Below are 19,425 nucleotides of genomic sequence, written 5' to 3'. Positions count from 1 at the left end.
ATGGTTTCCATGAAGAAAGAAGGTCCCCTTGACAGAAGAGGGACTCTTAGAGTTCCTAAACCAGGCATCAGCATATTTTTTTCTGTAAAGGGCCAGATAGTAAATATTTTCATTTTGCAGGCCATACAGTCTCTGTCATGACTACTCACTTCTGCCATTGTAATGCAAAAGCAGTCACAGACAATACGTAAAGGAAGGAGCATGGCTCTGTTGTAATACAATTTTTATTTTGATTTTTATTTGTTTTTTTTTTACAAGAACAGGTGGCAGGTCACATTCAGCTCATGGGCCTTAGTTTGCCGACATCTATCCTAAATAGAAGTCCTGTATGCAGCTCTCCTGACTGCTGTGTAATCGATCACTCTTCCCTTGGCCACTCTGTAGCCTTTTGTTCATGCGTCTACTAGAGACAGCACATACTGAATTGTTCTGTAGTGCAACTTGACATGTTTACCACCTGCCATATTTATCTCTGATTTTAGATCAGGAACGAGGACCTTGCAGACTTTGGTATGAGCAAAGATCTGACCCCTGGGGTGCTCAGCCTCCTTTGAGGTGACTTTATGATGGTATCTAAGGAAGAGACTGTCATTCTTGCTGAACAAATGATCCCAGATGTTCCAGAAGAAAGGTATGCTTTCCCTGGTAGAAACTGTATCAACCACACAGAAACTTATGCCAAGGTTAGGGCAAATGAGGGTATTGAGAGCCCCTGCTCCCAGTTCAGCCCAGCACAGCCCAAATATTTCTCCAAAATCAGTGCATGAACAATGAACCATCCCTTTGTTGAATATGGCATCTGTTAAACAGCTTTTAATAATTTTTTAAAAATTCTTATTTTTTCTGAGAACATCTGTGGCCATCTGGACACGCTCCTTCCTAGCATTTCACTTTTAAGTTGGATGTAACTATCAGATGGTCCTGCACAGATTCTGGGACAGATCTGGGTATCATTGAACAGACATCAATTATACCGATGTCATGAGGCGTGTCAATCTCAGCAGGGAAAGTGACAGCTTCCTTATCAAACCAGCCAGCCTCCTGGTTAATTTGCTGGTATTGTCGATAACAGCTGATGATAGTGTGGGGTATGAGCATACTGTTCTCCACATCATTATTCCTTGTTGATTTTCTTCCCCCTGAAAAAGCTGAATTTGGCCAGGCACGGTGGTTCACGACTATAATCCCAGCACTTTGAGAGGCCATGGTGGGCAAATCACCTGAGGTCAGGAGTTTGAGACCAGCCTGGCCAAAAGGATGAAATCCCATCTCTACTAAGAAAGAATACAAAAAAGTAGCTGGGTATGGTGACGGGTGCCCATAATCCCAGGTACTCGGGAGGCTGAGGTATGAGAATCACTTGAACCCGGGAGGCAGAGGTTGCAGTGAGCCGAGATCACACCACTGCACTATAACCTGGGCAACAGAGCAAGACTCCATCTCAAAAAGCAAAACAAAATAAAAAAACACTGAATCTTCTCCTTCTGTGGTAATTTTCCACGTTTTGGGCATTATTCTTTCTAGAACTGAGTGCTGCTAACAGAGCAATTCCTCCTTTAAGCATGACTTCAGGACAATGCAGACTTTCATCTTTTTCCTTGAACTTATGTCCTTTTAATTTTGCTTTTATTCCAGAAGCATATATGTTAGAATGTTTCCCATTTTGGCAAGTCCTGGGAAACTGATTTAAGCATGACTGGCAATTAAATAACTGTTTAAGCCATTTCTCTTACAGGCAGATGACTAGAGATCACCTATATTAACTTGCTTCTGGCAACCTGTTAGATATCTTGTTCTGTGCTTTTAAAGGAGTTTGGGTACAGCTTTTGAAATGGTCCTGTTTTCTCTGTGCTTCAGTAAATCCTCTTCTGCCTTTATTTTTTGAAATTAGAACAGATCCACATAATAAATCCCTACTCTATGATTTTATACACTTAGAATATTAATTTTACACTGTTTTGTTTTTGACTTTGCCTTTCTTTTTATTTTTCACAACGTAGACTATTTGAGTTTCTCAATGAAGCCTTAAAAGTCATTGGATGGTTTGAGGTGAACTATGATGGGCTCTTTCATATTTTCCTAAATGAAGACAATGTTGGAATCCACCCTATGACGCATTATTGCTTAAGCTTAAGAATGACTGTTCTGGCTCTTGATAATTAAACTCTCCTTTGCTGGTAATTTCAGGTCTATTAATCACCTATTTGAAAAGTGCTTCTTATAAAATGTTTCTATAGACTTCTATCCTTATGCATTTCAGGTTATGAAACACCAGAAGTTAGCAATGCCCCCTCCAGGAGTTTTGGGGAGTGTCTTTTTTTGATGTTACATACTAGGCATTCAATTGATCTGTCAACCCTAAAGTCAATGGGCTGTGGTTTGTGTCATAATGATAGTTTTTCTATGAGGAAAGAAAATTGTATTTGGGAATAATCAGAAAACTGTGCGAAAGTAGTGCTGAAGTACATAGTGGGTTGTAGCCCACTAAGACAGTGTTCATGTTCAATATGAGGTGTGTCAAAGAGCCTGTTTCTCCAAACATAGTCTCTGCATTTCTATTTTCTCATCTACCAAAAAATAATTGTAAAGCTTAGTGTGCATTTTTTGGATCTTGTCCCATCCATCCCACAGCCTTTTGTCTGAGAACATCTCGCTTACAAGATCCATGAAGGGACATATGGTTTACATGGTGGCAAGTGAAGTCCCTATTCCCTCCTACAGTGGTCTTATGCATTTGGACCAAAAAGGATCACTTGCCCCAGAAAGAACCTTTGGCAGTCAGCTAGACTAATAAGATCCTTCCGTGCTTCGGAAAATAAAATTGGGATGTAAGCATATGGGGTCTTAAGTTGTGGACATTGAGAATGTAGTCTGCCATGGTCTAGTCATGTTTGTACCACATGCAGTGAGGCAGAGAAAGAAGAGGACAGAGAGAGACCTGTAGAGAATTAAACTCAAAAGCTAATGCGATGGCAGGAAGGGGTGATTTCTTCACTTCCATTGGCAATATTTCAGTCCTGGCTCCCATCCTTCATATGCCTGGCTTTCACTTCTTCCCCTTGGCTTCCATAAAACCCTTCTGTATCTTCCTACTTCATCCTCCTTTCCTTTTGCTTAATGTGATCTTTGCTACTGAATACCTAAGACAGGAAGATAAAAGCAGATGTGTATCTGACATGCCTCCTTGAATGACTCAGATTTAACCAGTACTTGAGTTTCCCTTGCCATGTGCATGTTGGCATGGGATATGCATACATCAGACAGGGTTTGTATTCTGAGAAATGCTATAGCAATAAAAGTATAAATGGAGTGATATTATCTATAGGTTTCCAGGTAGTCAGTGTAGTTTAGAGATGGAGAAAAAAAGCCTCCTACAAGAATAATGTCTGAGTCCAAGCTTGTATCATTTTAACTTCAGTGTGTGTGTGTTTGTGTGTGCTTGGATGTACACATTTTTTAAAAACATTTTCAGATTCCTTAAATCTGTGTTCATCTGACTGTTGGTTCAAGCCATCAGACCTGCCCTCTTGCCCACAGTTCATACAAATGACTCTTTGTTTCCACCTTCTTTTCCACCTTCTCCTCATTTCTATGGTTTTATAAGAGCCTGGGGGATGAAATAATTCATTTTGATTCTGCTAGAGGCAGACGGTAAGGACCATTAGTATTGGTTTTTCCAGGATAACTAGGTGATTACATGGGGCAAGGAACAATAAGGACATTTTGTAAAATGAGTGCTTTATAGATACAATTTTATATATTAAAAGAACATAGTAGTTTGACCCTGGGAAGATTGAGGCTAGATTGTGAGAAGCTTTTTGATAGTTATGATAAAGAATACGGGTTTTAGCTCAAAAGCAAAAAGGTCCCCATTGAACTGATAGACTCCAAAGACAGCCTCCAGTAAACTTCACCTTCCTAGTATTCGTGCCCTGGTATGGTTGCCTCCCATAAGGCCTCTAGGCTGCTCCTATATTCACTTTCACTAATACAAAGCAGAGAAATGACTTCTGGCAGCGTTCTCTTTTGTACTTTTGAGAGCCATAAGCCACCTTCTGAGGAGTTTCTCTACATTGATGGAGAGACCACATGGGGAGGCCACACAGGGAGGCTCCTTGCTAAGGTGCTAGATCTGTAAGTGAAGCCTTCTTGGCAATTCTATCTCAAGCCTCCATCTGATTAGTACTGCATGTAAGGTCCAGGTGAGATCAGCAGAAGAATCTTCCAGCTCAGCCCTAGTCAATCCAGAAGATTGTAAAGCATAATACAACCTTTTTGTTTTAAATCAATGAGATAACCTGAATAGCTACCTTTGTTTCTCCCTCTCTTACTTTGTTTTTCTGCATACCTTTTCTGTGCTGTCTATTTCATGGATACCTGAATTCCTTCCACATGACATTGTTGCATGTATACTGTTATATAAAGGGTTCCTGGAACAGACTTTTGTTAACACATTCTCCTATCATTTTTTCCTGCTCTTCCAATTCCCCTTAGCTCTTTTAGGGGCCGCATGTATCAAGGGAATGTTGGAGATAAAATACAAAGAGCAATCTCCAAGGAAGAATGAACATTATACTCTTCAACATTCTGTGTCCCTCAGGGAAGTATTTAGCAACATCCAACATTAATTTCCAAGGTGAATTGGCTTGTGGGATTTGGAGTACAACATTCACAAACCCGAAGGGGTGGATTTTCTGATTAGCATGGCAAAAGATTCTTAGTACTGTCCTTATATGGTATCCTGTCTTAAGTGACTTTCTGTTCTCCAGATGTGCTGACAGTCTAAGCATAGGTAAAATAACATTTAAAAATACCAAGTATCTCTGTGGCCTGGGTCCTTCCAACTTGATCATGACTTTACACTCCAGAGCAGGGCATATGCCTGCTTCCACCCACCACACATGTGCATTGATTCCTTCTTCGTTCTCTATTCCATACTGCCTCCCCACCGTCTGGTATCTGTCCAGGTTTCAGCCCAGCTCTGCCCACTGAGTTCCCAGCCGTGTAGTCTTTGATAATTTTCTTAATCTCTCTACATCTCAGTTTTCTCATAAGCAAAATATAAAACATGAGCTTCATCTTAAATACGAGGCATTGTAGTGAAAAATGTAATGCAATAATGGACAACAGGAATTTTAGCACTGCACAGACTTTCAACTGGTTCTAGACCTGGGCACACACTATCGGCTGTTAAGAGTCTCACTTTTGAATGAAGGTAACAGTAGTCCCTATGAAGCATTGGTTATGAAAAGCAAACTCCGTAATGCCTGCCAAACCCTGAGCAATATGCCTGGCCTCTGAGAAACTACCTGTTCATAAATGTTAACTACTATTTTAGTACAGGGTTGCTGCTACTTTTTAAATGATAGATACATTTTCAAAATAATGTCATTATGGGTGTGTAGGGGGAGGAGGAGCCCAAACCAACAACCTGAAAAATATTTGACTTCAGTTGGAGCTCCCAAGACAATAGGACAGAAACGAGATGACATAGATGCGTCTTTAAATACCATTTTGTTCTTGATAAAGACTTCATCCTTCTCTTCATAAAAAATCAGGATATTGAATTAGGAGTCCGAGGTTCAAGTCCAGGCTGTGTTGCTTGGTGACTGTATGCCTTCAGACAAGTTACTTCAGCTCTCTGAAGCTTGATTTTTCCCTCTTGCAAAATGGAGATTCCATGAATGAGATCAGAATGTGAATTAAAGTATTGTTAAATGTGATTTATTTGGGGGCAATAAACCACTCCATTAAAACAAGTGTTGCTTGGCACGAGACTGCTAGATGTCCCTGGCCAAGTACCCCCATGTTCTTCAGAAACAGCTAGCAAGGCAAAGATGACCAGTCTACTCTGATTGGTTGTGGCTGCCTAGGAAATCATAAAGAAAGGGATTCTGAGGATGCATCTGGCTGAGTGTTAGTGTTGAAATGTATTGGTGATGTCTGTCGTGGTCATGGAGGGAGACATCACTGCTCATATATACTTTGCCATCTCAGATGAGGGTACTCCCTTTGGGGCTAGTTGACTTGAAAAGGTCACACTTTCCCTCATCAAGTGGGAAGCAGAGGAAGTAACAGCTCTGAAAGAGAAGCCACTCTCTGCAGGCATGGACTCTCCCTTCATATCAAAATGAGCATGCCAAGAGCCCCAGCCACAGCCCAGCTTCATTCCCACAGGTGAGAGAGACGCACTCTTCACATTGCCCCAAAACTCTCTGTCAAGCGTGACATTGAAGGGCTGACACTGTGCTAGCCCAGAAACTGAGAAAGTCCTCTGTTCCCGTGGCTCAGAAAACTCCCCTGGCCGCCTGGTCCCATTTGCCGACACTGAGCTGCAGCAGCTAACAAGCTCTGACCCAGGCGGCCAGCACAGCCATTCACAGGCAAAAGCTCACTCCCCCAGCTCTGCCGGCCTTGCCTGCGCCTCTCATTCCCCCGGCTCTGCCGGCCTTGCCTGCGCCTCTCATTCCCCCGGCTCTGCCGGCCTTGCCTGCGCCTTGTTTGTTTTTCTACCCTGGGATGAAAAAGCACACAAATGACTCCAGGTGAAAAGCTCACAGCTGTCGCAAACACCCGCCTAAACACATGGGTCTGAGCATGTTTATTCTTTTGTGTTGTTTTGTTGTTTTGCATTCACAAAACCTTCAACAAGGTGTAAAGCAAGACGTTTGTTTGTAAAACACCCAAACCCAAGTGGCTGGGCTGTCTGCCTTCATTATTTTAACCCTGGGATTGACAGTAAAAGACATAATATTTCAATAAAATAAAAGTATTGTCAGCAAAAAAAAAAAAAAGATGACATACCAAGATGCAGCACTATGATAAACTAGTAAAAAAAAAAAAAAAAAAAAAAAAAAAAATTGATGAAAACCAGAAATACATAATACTGCAATTCAATCTTTTTATTTGAAATATAAATATTGTTACTATCAAGCTTGACAGTATAGAAAATGTGTGCCCTGCAGCCTTCTGACAAAACAAAATTTATATTTAAAACTTCCTGAAATAATACCTTTTATCCATAGGGTTTTGTCACATTGCAATGGCTCTGAGCCTACTGTATGGCCCTGCACCTTTAATTATTTTATGCCTAGAAGACACATTTTAAATAGAAGAGGCGGGTTACAAGAGTTTTGACAGCTGAAGCTGATTAAAATACTGACAACATGTACTCAATAGAATTCCCTGAGGTTTTTGTCAAAGACCCATAGGAAAGTTAAAGTATTTTTACCCACCAGCATGAAACATTTACGCCAGGCTAGTGTCATTCGTTGCCTGGCCCTTGCCAGAGAGACGTTCAACAAAAATTCCCGTTTTCAAATGTTGGAAGGCCGCAGACTGGAAAACCAGTCAGCTGATTGAGTTTGCTAATCTGTTTCCAGTTAACAAAGCACAGGGCCTCTTTCCAAGGCCAGCTGTTTCATCTCATTTGCCGAAGAGAAGAAAAGCTGGATGGCTTGCTTATTTATTTATCAGTCTCTTTTACAAGGGTGTTACCAACTGGGCTGGTTTCCTGGATCACGGCCGATCTAGTCCCCACGTTGTTTCTCATTAGGGAGTGTGACTTTTACAACTTCAAGTGAAAATCTAGTCTCTACCAATCCAGTCACTCCTGTTGCCCGATGCCCAGTACAGGGAGCTAGAAGTCACTGTGGTGAAGGAGTTGTACATCTTTAGAGGATCTCTGAAAGCAGAGGGTCTCTTGATATCTGAGGCTTGAATTTTTATTGCTGAATGTTCATGAGTCAAGGAAGAGGATATGAACTCAACCAGCTCGTGGACATCCAGCCCTAAAATTCAAGCCTCAGATATCAAGAGACCTTCTGTTGCAGAGCCTGGTCTTAACCACTTTGCAACACTGCTCCTTTGCCTTCTGAAACTTGTCCTGCTCATCATTTATGTTGTTGTCTTCCAGCTCTTTGAAAAGTCCCAGGAGTGACCATTGTTCCACATCACAAGAATTAGAATTGTTACTTTTCTAAGAAGCCAGAGGCTTTAGATTTGTATACTTCATGGAAGAAATCTGCTATTTCTAATAAAAGCTGATTATCTGGGATATAGGAAGGTCAGTAGGTCTGTTGGTGACATCTTGAAATGGTGGTAGAAAGTCCTGCACCAGGTCATCTTTCCTGAGCCTTCACAAATCACCCAGAGACAAAGTCAATGCTTTCAGTGTCTACAGAGCTGGCTCCACGCAATCACCTCTTCCTCTCTCTGGGTATGACCCCAGAAATATCTACCTGTGCTGTTTCCTTTGGCCATGTTTTTTAGATGGATGTCCTCTTTTAGGGCAGGGACTCAACAGCTAGGGCCCTCTGTCACAGAGCTAAACACATTCCTGGCCTAGGAGTTGGAGAAGCTAAAGGAGGACCAGGGATGAGATACAGTATGCCAGGCCCAGATGCTGCTTTATGCCAGAAAGGTGAGTCAGCAGATCAGTGATAATACGTGTGAGCTACAAAGTGACAGACGCTTGCTTTTCACCCTCCACATATCCCTAGAATCTCCCCTGTGGCGTACCCTAATCAAAAACATAACAAAGAACTCTGGGAGATGGAGTTCAGCTTGACCTAGCTGACACGTTGCAAAAAAGTCATTACAGGCACACAGAGGTATTCAATGCATCTGAATTAATAAGCAAAAAAAAAAAAAAAAAAAAAAGAAGAAGGAAAAAAGAGAGTAAGATAGGGAGGAGAAGGAAGGAGATAGAAAGGGGGAAGGTAAAAGAGAAAAGAAGAAGGAGAAAAACCAAGGCTATCAAACTGTTCCTAAAAGCATAGCATTCTGAACCCAGCATCTGAGCCCCCAACAAACTTCTTAGTTTATCTTGTTTTCTGGTATCTTTCTGCTCCTTCATTCCCACCTCCCATGAGCCCACTGTTTTCATAGGCTTTCCCATAAATCCATGCTCTTAGATTCTGAAACAAATGAACAAACAAACTAGAGTGTCAGTGTGCTCCAAGAATCACCCCTAAGATAAGATAGGGCTCAGAGCATTTGCTTTTACTCAGGGCTTAAATTTCAAGGGAAAAGATGAGTGGTGGATGTCCAGGCCTGGGTTAGCAGACTCTGGGGGCTCCCAATACCTCCTGACACTAACGGGTCCCTGATGATGCCATCTTTGAGCATACTCTTCCCATCTACAGTACCCAGTGCCAAGAATGATGACACTTGGTCACCACATGCTAATGACAATCACATACTCAAAACAATGTGTGGATAAGATCTGCAGCTGATGTCCATTGTCTTTCCATGGAGAAGACTGCAGGATGTTTTAGACTTTGTGACAGTCTAGCTTGAGAACTTAAGGAGTGAATTCTATTGATATCGAGCAATCTCCCCTTATGCATACTATCATAATCATAGTATACATAGTTCCTCTGATTGCTACCAGGTGAATATCCCTGAATTTTTCAAATCTAGTGGAAAATCTATAGCTAGACCATCCATAGTGAGACCATTGTGGTGAAATCCTCCAAAACATTCAGAAATAAGTACCACTCAACAAGCTAAGTCTCCATTATTCTTTAGGATTCAATTCAAAGGAAATATCCTCCCCTAGATCCTTTCAACCCCTTTTCACCAGGTAGGATGAGAAGTTCTCACTCTTATAAGTCTATTAGCCATGCATTCTTATACAATAATAAACATGAAGATGATCATAGGGGAGTATGGTTATTGGACATTTGCAAGCTACTAAACTGTAAGCTGCACACTTTCTGTCCATATTCTTATTTAATCCTTACAAGAACCCTGTGAGATGGACCTTATTCTTCCCATTTTACAGATGTGAAAGCGGAGACTCAAATCAATTAAATACATTGAAAAGTCCATACAGCTGCTATGTGGGGCAAAGCCGTGTGTCTCACAGTTGAGGAAGTTTTCTGTCTTCAGCGCATAACAAAATGTCTGGCTCACAGCAGATATTCAGAAAGAGTTCGATAAATAAGGAAATACTGAATGATCTGCCTGGATATTAACCCCAATCTTTCCCCATCGGCATATTTACTCCCATTTCTCTTCATGAACAAGTCACCCAGCAATACTAAATTTGAAAGAAATTAATTTTCTCTTCCATTTAGGACTAGCTACATAGTTTGTGAGGACTGGTGTAAAATATAAATGCAGGGCTCTTCAAAAATTATTAAGAATTTCAAGATGGTGAAAACAGTCTTAAATCACAGGTGGGGCCTTTCAGCACAATGTCTCATGCACCTGCACAGATCACACACACCCCTGAAGCCAGTCCTGCCTCCACCCAGGACTGGAGATATTTTGGCAGGGGTCTTTCACATGGAGTTAAGGGTAGGCCCAAACTGAGTCATACTTGCCCATTCCCACACTCTGTTGTCTCTGACCCCAAATAACTTCCACATTCAGGGCTCAGGAGGAAACTACCATTCTGCCTTTTAGACTACATCCAAACATACATGGCCCTGACCTTGCAGAGAAGTCCCCAGATACCTCCAAAAATGAGTAAGTGCCAACCCTATGATGGTGGGAGCCATTATATTGGTGGTCACTGCCATTCAGATCATGATTTTCAAGAAAATTCAGGGGTTTGCTTATCACTTAAACAAAAGACATGGTGAGTTTTAAAGACCCAGCTGCCCACAGTAAAACTCGTTGCTAAAATGTGGGATGTGCTGTGCGTCTTAGACACAACAACATTTGCCAAGCTCTTGGTGGTTTTGATTTTTCACTTAAGGGTCTAATAAGTAAAATGTGGCCTCCTCATGCTGAGTAAAGTGGGTCAGGGACTCAGACTTTATCCAAAACTCACTTGGACAACTGTCTTTTCCCAGGAGACCAATCAAACAAAGGAAAGCTTCAAAAGAGCAAGTGGGGAAAAGGACCACAAAAACTTCCAAACACGATGAATCCAAGAATGCATTTTTCCCCAGTACAACTTGCTCTGTATCAGACAAAGTTTGGTCCTCATGTGGGAGGAGGTCACAGCAGGCAGGGCTAGGGGAGACAGTCTGAGTGTTCCACTGGCTCTGCTTCAGGCTGCCTGGCCCTGTTAAAACTCCCTGTGCATATTCCCAGAGAGGACATCCCTGGAGTGCCTGTGTCCTGCCAATCCACCCAGGCCGCCTACACAACCCGGAGAGAACACTAAAACATGTGCTGTAGAGTCACCCTTAATTCAGCCAATTCTGGGGACTCTTCATCCAAACAGCATTATGGAATGGGCACTGAATTTTAAACCAGGTGACCCAGACACGTTCAATGATATGGATGGTTCTTTACCATGGAACTTGAAATCTCTGGAATAGCAATATGCAGTGGGGATTGAGTTAGATGGACTGATGGCCTGCCACGTGCTGGGTGCGAAGCAAACATCTGTCCCAATAAGAAGGCCTCTGATAACCTGGCGGGTTGTCATGAAGAAGCATATAACAATGCTGATTTCTAATCCCAAATTTTGCCTGGCTAAGTGCAAGAAGGACACTGATTTTATATCCACAGTAGAATGAGAACAGTTGGTTGCCATGGGATTGGTCTTCTATTAGATTCCAGGAAATCAATTTCCATTCCATGCCATCCTAGACATTTTCTAATGCTCATTTGTCTCATCCTTGAGCTCTGTGAGGTAGGTCTGAGGCCCAAGACTTAAGGGGTTTGCTCTGGATCATATGGCTACTGAGTCAGAAATGCACTGCATGTCAGTGTATTGCAACACTGGGGCACTTACTCCTACACAAATTCACACTAAAGACTTCAGCACAAAATGTCAAACTAGCCCAGCCCTGTAACCTGCAAAAGGGAACTAGCACCAGAGGTGGGTTGCCATTCCCGCCCCTCGTCAGCTGCTTCCTACACAGGAATCCCAGGTTCCATTCCACTTCTTCATTGTTGGCAGTTTATTTGAAGCCTCTTGTTTGTGAAATCCCAATTGATACCCAAGATAATTCAAATTATCCTCTCCTGCCTCTGTTTTGTCTCATCTCTTTTCATCTGAAACGCGATTATTATTATTTTGCTTTTGGTTCCAATTATATATCTATAAAAAAAATGAGCCAGGAGTGGAAAACAAGTTATGTGATGGATAAGAAGAGGAGCCCCTTTACACATAATTGGTCTTTGAGGTCTTTAATTATTTTGGTCTAAGTTAAAATAACTAGGTGAGGGGAGTCGTCAGGGGATTTAGCCTCCAAAGACTCAGCCAGCTCATGGAGGTATTGGAGGACCGGTTAGTTTTGAGAACTCTCGGGCTTGCTAAGTAGATCATCTGGGGAAGTTTATATTTAGCATGACCACTCATTCCAACTTGCTTCATTTGGGGACCGGATGCCCTACACTCTAGGAAACCCTTCCATCCCAGGCACATAGGATAGTCACCCTAGTTAGGCTGGGGTGAAGAGGGCGGATGAGGAAGGGCAGGAAAATGACCCTAGCTGGCATTTTCGTGCAGCAAACCTGTGCCTATACCTATTGTGTGTCCAATACTCTATGAACCAGACCTACTCTTGACTCTCTCAAAGTCGAAAGGGGTGTCCAACAGGGGTAACATATTTTCAGGTATTTTCTGGAAAACTGCAAAGCAATATGGCTTATAATTTAAGAAATACATGAACCACATTTACAGGTTAAGAGGATCTCCCGCTGTGGATGTTGAAAAAAACAGGCTTCTACTTGGCAGAGAGATTTGATCTGAGCTTTGAAGACTGAATAAGGCATCAAAGAAAAGGCGCAGAGGAAAGGGCACTCCAGGTGGAAGAAACCGTGTGAGGGCAGAGCTGGAGGCATGAGGGAATCACTGACCCATCAGGGCTGGAGCAAACCCTCTTTGGGGTGAAACCCTCTTTGGGTGAAAGAAGATGAGGGTAGAAAGGTTTGGCAAACATTTCCTATAAATAAGCAGATACTAAATATTGTAATCACAACCACTTCATTGCTGTTGAAGTGCAAAAGCAGCCACAGGCAATATGTAAAGCAATGGGCACCATTGCTGGATTGTAGTAGTACTTTTTTTTTTTTTTTTTTAACAAAACCAGGTGGGGGCCCATATTTGGCCCCCAGGCCATAGTTTGCCAATTCATCGTCTAGAAGGAAAAAAACAAACAAAACACAAAACTGTAGGCAGCAAATCCTGTTGGGCTTGAAATGACTAAGGAAGGTATTCTATAAGCATTAGGGGCCACTGAAGATAGGAAAGGAATGGATTTTCCTTTGACCTTTAAGGAAATACCAAGAAGCAGGATTTTTTTTTTTTTTAGTATATTCATTATTCTTTTAGAAGTTTATAAAAGCAATAACCAACATAATATTAAGTGGTTACTTTATTCCAAGGACTTCACTTGTATCATCTCATTTCACACATTAGCCTTAAAGCAAGATGTTTTTCCTTCCTTGTATTCCCATGGGCTTGGGGTAGAAAAATCTTTGCTACTTCATGTACAACCAGAATTGACTTCTGCAGCTCAGCCAGTTGACCAGAGGCTCAGAAAGGCAGTGTGCTCCCTGGCATTCATGAGCCTTGTGGGTCAATGCAGGAAGCACCTATGAGCACCCTAGGGAAGCAGGGATTAAGGTAGGGCTCGGTTGTTAGAGTTTGCAATCAGCTACAACTAGTGAATATCAACAATGAGAGGCAAGCGAGGCACTTTCTACTATTGATAGGTACTTGTGTAGTTTTCTTATTTGAGCTATTACAAAGATTGGCCCTGTGGACATTGTACTACGTGTCTTTCAGTGAACATACGTCCACGTTTATGTTGGATGTATATTCCTTAGATGTGTTTTATACCAGCAAGTTTGCCAGATACTTGCCCATTTATTAATCCCATAGATGCATGGTATCCTCTCTGGCTATATACCCCTTTAGCCAGAAATCCTGAAGGCACAAGTACTTATGCACCCAAATGTCAATGAGGCAGAAACAGAGAGGATGGTCAGAGGGATACAGTGTCACCAGTTAATGAGGAGGTGGGCAAGATTTGGAAAATTTACCTCCAACCTGGGTCAGAAAATCCAGCTCATTATTACTTTATCGTGCTTTGATTTACACTTAATATCATTCTGAATCACTCCCCTTAAGCTATTATTCTATGTTTCTCCTGCATAATGCCTTAAATAGAAATAAATTGCAACATTAGTTAACAGCATTACATCATGTGAATTTTAAACACCACAACTTGGGGGAAATAAAGCTTTATTAGGAGTCGAGTTATAAATCTGCATTAGACAAAGCTGCAGATATTTTTGGAAAGCGCTGGCTATTTGAGCTACTGCAAGAAAATCAGTTTCTTTCAATTCTCCTAATGCTGTGACTTTAACTGATACCACTGCCGACATTTCAGGGCCCTGTCTGTGACACAAAGCAAGGGAATTGTGAACTTGGCTTGAGAAGTTGGGAGATGAGGAGATAGGGAGGTGGGGAGGCAAGAGTGGGGTGGGCACGGTTTTGGAGCTTAAGTTTGAACTTAAAGTTGACCATAATATGCAAAAATAAAGAGGCTCTAAGTTGGAGGCAATCAGAGCTGAATTTGGAAAAATCTGTTGTATTTTCTTACATCCAATATTTAAAAGTCTTAAGAGTTCATATCACTGAATATCCTCAGTGTAAGGACAGCATGAATTGTATCAATTTACCATTAGGTAGTTTGTCAACACAGGAAGAATGTGAAATTCAGAGTCAGTTAAACCTTGTTATAATTTGTGTCCTTGGGTAAGTTTCTTCATTTTTTCTGAACAAGATTACCATGTACAGTTGTATAGGTTGCTCACTGCAAAAAGTTGCCCAGCTGAGGGGCCAAGTGTAGGCTGAAATCTTGCCTATGCCCCCAGTCACCAAGTCACAAAACTGTCTACCATGGTCTCATTTGTACAAAGTCACTATCTAGGCTTGTGGTGTCCCTGACTCTGAGCCTTAGTTTCCCCATCTGTAAAATAGAGACAGAATCACGAACATTGCAGAATTACTATGGGGATTTTTTTTTAAATAAAGGGTGTAGCACACAGCCTGACACCTTATGTGTAATTGTTCCTCACACTTTTTGCCTTTCCAAATGTGATCTGAGAACATAATACGTCCCGAGAGTGCGGCAGTTTTGATATCCTGCCTTGGAGAGTCTCTCACGACCTTTGTTGGCAACAAAGTCCCTTTGAAGCCATTTGAGCAGATAGCTGATGCCAGGTAGCTGGGTTTACAGTCAGGGCAGCAAGCTAGTACTGCTAACTTGTCCTGCCCTGTAAAAGTAAACCAAGGGCCAAATTTCCCTTAGCCTTCACCTAGCTGAATACCCAATTGTCCCAAATTTACTTTTACAATCATTCATTCATTTACCAGATACTAACTGAGGCCTGGGTATATGCCATTCTTGTCGTGGTGCTAGGAGATACAGCAGTAGATCAGATAGGGAAGGCATCTCTTTTTTGGAGGTTACAATGTAAAGGAAGCTTATCTCTTCCCAGATCCATCCACAAAGAGTTGCCTCTGTTTGGGTTGTCATTTTGTTATTAAAAGCAATATAATGAATGTCACAGGAATTTGGGGGACTGGAGAAAAAAATAGTACTTATATAGCACATTATCATCGTGTCTATGGATATGACAATGGCTACTATATGACAGTTTATCAAAGAAGATTCATGTAAAACAAGACACAAATGATAATTGAAGGTGGCCTTGTGATCCTACAGAAAAATATGATGCTTAAAAAAAGAACTAAGTCTGGATTTAACCAAAAGACCAGACTGACTGCTTTAGGTCAGTTTACATTCCATGGATTGGATCCCAAATATTCAATTTGATCCAGTTACAATCACTGAACCATTACAACCACTGGCATGAGATAACCATATCAGCTCAACTATTCAAGTTACTAATCTAATTTTTGCCACTTGACAACTGGACTAACTAATGCAATTAACATATGGTCGAGTTAATGGCAGCATAGAGATATCATCTATGATGGATTGATCAAAGAAGGGAATTTACAGAATGTAGAAATGTAAGACAAGAAAAAAGACTGACTATGCCTTATACTTGACCCTAAGTCCAAGAATTGCTTTTACATTAGCAGATGATCTGTTCATGGGGCAATTTATTGACCAACGGGGAAGTCCCCAAAGGTGTACCAAACAGAGGTGCCGTTACACGTTCAATCTGGAATGACCCCGCAATAAAACAGGAGAGACTGTCAGGACCGGAGAAATGGAACTAAAATTTAAAACCAGAAATATGGGAACTCAGTGCATTTAGTTGGAAACATGAGGCAAAAGATGGAGTGGGGAATATTCAAGACATGAAAGACAAGAGAAAGTGTAAGTGACTAGCAAATCGAAAGAAAGTGATTTGTTTCTGTTGTAATTTTGCATCTGTTGCATGCCTGTTCTTAACATCTGCCCTGAGATTGATTTTGTGATAGTCCATGATTGATGGAGTAGAGTTTAGATGGGAAGGCTTTAAATGAATAAAATAAGTCATATAAAACAAATAATATAACAACGCTTAAAGAACTGGGGTATGTGTGAATGTGGTAACAATCATAGAAAATAACAAAACATAAGATAATGAAAGTAGACAGGATTTTGTGTTATAACAATGGCATTATCATTAACTTTGTATTAGTCTTTTCAACATATTTAAATGCTTGGGGTACTTACCTAATTTCATTTATTTTATAATTAAAGACTTGAGCATTTGAGATAAAATTCCAGACTTTAGAAACCACTGCCACTTTATAAGAACATATATGAGCTGATAGGAGGGATTACCCTTGGCAAAGAGAGTGATATTGACAGTTTTAATCTCGGTGGCACAGTGGCTTTATCTGCATTTTTATTATTCTCATGAGAATTTATTTGGGAAACACATTTGTAATTAAAACTAAAAGTTTAAAAAATGATTGCTAAACTTAATTTTTTCAATTATTTTTAGATTCACATACAGTAAAATTGGCTTTGTGTGTGTAGTTCTTAAATTTTATCACATGCATAGATTCTCGTAACTACTATCACAATCAAGACACAGAACAGCTCTATCACCCTCCTGAAAAAACCTTTGTGATAGCTCTTTGTAGCACCCTCTCCTCCCATCCCTAATATTTGATAACCAGATTTGTTCTCTGTCACTATAGTTTGATCTTTTCAAGAATCTCATATAAACAAAATATAATATTTTGAAGTTGGCATATTTTACCCAGTGTAATGTCTTTTAGATCCATCCAAGTTGTCTGCATCAACCATTTATTCCATTTTCTTCCTGACAGTACTCCATTGGATAGAGGCACCACGTTTTGTTTACCATTCATCCACTGAAGGACATTTGGTTTGTTTCCCATTTTTAGCAATTATGAATAGAGCTGTGATAAATAATCATGTGCAGGTTTTTATGTGAACATAAGTTTTCATTTCTCTAGGGTAAATACCCAGAAGTGAGATTGCTGGATCATATGATAAGTGTGCATTTAACTTTATGAAAAACTACCAGATTTTTTTCCAGAGTGGTTGTACCATTTGAGATTCCCACCAAATATATATTAGAGTTCCAGCTGCTCCACATTCTCATCATCACTTGATAGCATCAGTATTTTTTTTTTTTTTTTTTTGCCACTATAATAAGCATGTACTGGTATCTCATCATGGTTTTCATTTGCATTTCCCCAATTGCTGATGATGAAACATCTTTTCATATGCTTATTTGCCTTCTGTATATCCTTTTCAGTGAAGTATCTTTCAAGTTTTTGCTCATTTTTCAAAGTTATGTTTTTGCTTTGTTACTGTTGAGCTTTGAGATTTCTTTACATATTCTGTATATAAGTCCTTTGTTGTACATGTGACTTCCAAATATTTTCTCCTACTATGTAACTTATCTTTTCTTTTTTTTTTTCTTTTTAGTCTTTGTATAAACTTATGAAGTACAAATGCAATTGTGTTATATGGATATAATGCATACTGGTGAAGATGGGCTCTTACTCTATTACCCACATAACATACATTGTACTCATTAAGTAATTTCTCATCATCCACCCCCGCCTCACCCTTTAGGGTCTCTAATGGCTATCATTTCACACTCTATGTCCATGTGTATGCATCCCTTAGCTCCTACTTACAAGAACTTGGAGCATTTGTCTTTTTGTTTCTGAGTTATTTCATTTAAGAAACAGCCTCCAATTCCATCCATGTTGCTGTAAAAGACATGATTTAATATTTGCCCAAAGGAAAAAATAATTATATCAAAGAAGATACATACATACATGCATTCATGTATTTATTTGTTTGTTTGTTTGTATATTTATTCTTGCTCTGTCACCCAGGCTGGAGTGCAGTGGCACAGTCATGGCTCACTAAAGCCTCAATCTTCTTGGGCTCAAGTGATTCTCCCACCTCAGCCTCCTGCATAGCTGGGACTACAGACACATGCCACCATGTCCAACTAATTTTTTTTTTTTTTTTTGTAGTGACAGGGTCTCACTATGTTGTCCAAGCTGGTCCCAGACTCCTGGGCTCAAGCCGTCCTCCCACCTTGGCATTCCATGTGCTGGGATTACAGACATGAGCCATCCTGCTTCAATCTTTTCGTTTTTATAGCCATGTCTTTCACAGAGCAAACAGTTTTAATTGTGATGGAGCTCAATTATAAATGTTCTTTAATAAATTGTGCTTTTGATATCTAAGAACTCTTTTCCAGTCTCCAGGTGACAAATATTTTCTAAAATTCTAAAAGTTTTAATATTCCCATTCTACTTTTAGACCTATAATACAGTTTGAGCTAATTTTATGTAGGGTGTGAAGTTTAGGATGAGGTTCTTGAATTAATATACCCAATTTTATAATAACATTTGTTATAAACAATATCCTTTCTTCATTGAAGTACCTTTATGACTTTTTCAAATATCAATTGGTCATATTTGTGTGGGTCTGTTTCTGAACTATCTCTTTTGTTCTATTTGATTTTTGTGTCTCTCCTGTAATACAACACTGTCTCTATTACTGTAGATTTACATAGTGAGTCTTAAAATTAGGTAGAGTGATTTTTCCAACTTTATTTTTCTTTTATAAAATTGCTTTAGTTGTTTCAGTTCCTTTGCACTCCTCTATGGATTTCAGAATCAGTTTGTTTTTATCTACAAAAAAAATCTGCTGAGATGTTAATTGGTAGTGCATTAAACGTATAAATCATTTGGAGAGAACTGATATTTTACTATGTTGAGTCTTCCTATCCATGATCATGGTATACTTTTCTACTCATTTAGATCTTCTTTTATGGCCACTTTGTAGTTTTCAGAATACAGATCTTGTATATGACTTTTAGATTTATATCTAACTATTACATCCTTTTGAGCAGCTGTAGATGGTATTTTGTTTTTAAATTTTGATTTCAATTTGTCACGACTAGTATATAGAAATACAATGAGTTGTGTAGTAACTCTGCATTCTGTGATTTTTCCAAAAAAACTTGTTAGCACTGAGAGTT

The sequence above is a fragment of the Rhinopithecus roxellana genome, chromosome 20, assembly GCF_007565055.1.
Source record: "Rhinopithecus roxellana isolate Shanxi Qingling chromosome 20, ASM756505v1, whole genome shotgun sequence".
In the NCBI taxonomy this organism is placed as follows: Eukaryota; Metazoa; Chordata; class Mammalia; order Primates; family Cercopithecidae; genus Rhinopithecus; species Rhinopithecus roxellana.
The sequence above is the reverse complement of the archived record's forward strand: the minus strand, read 5'-3'. Positions refer to the sequence as shown.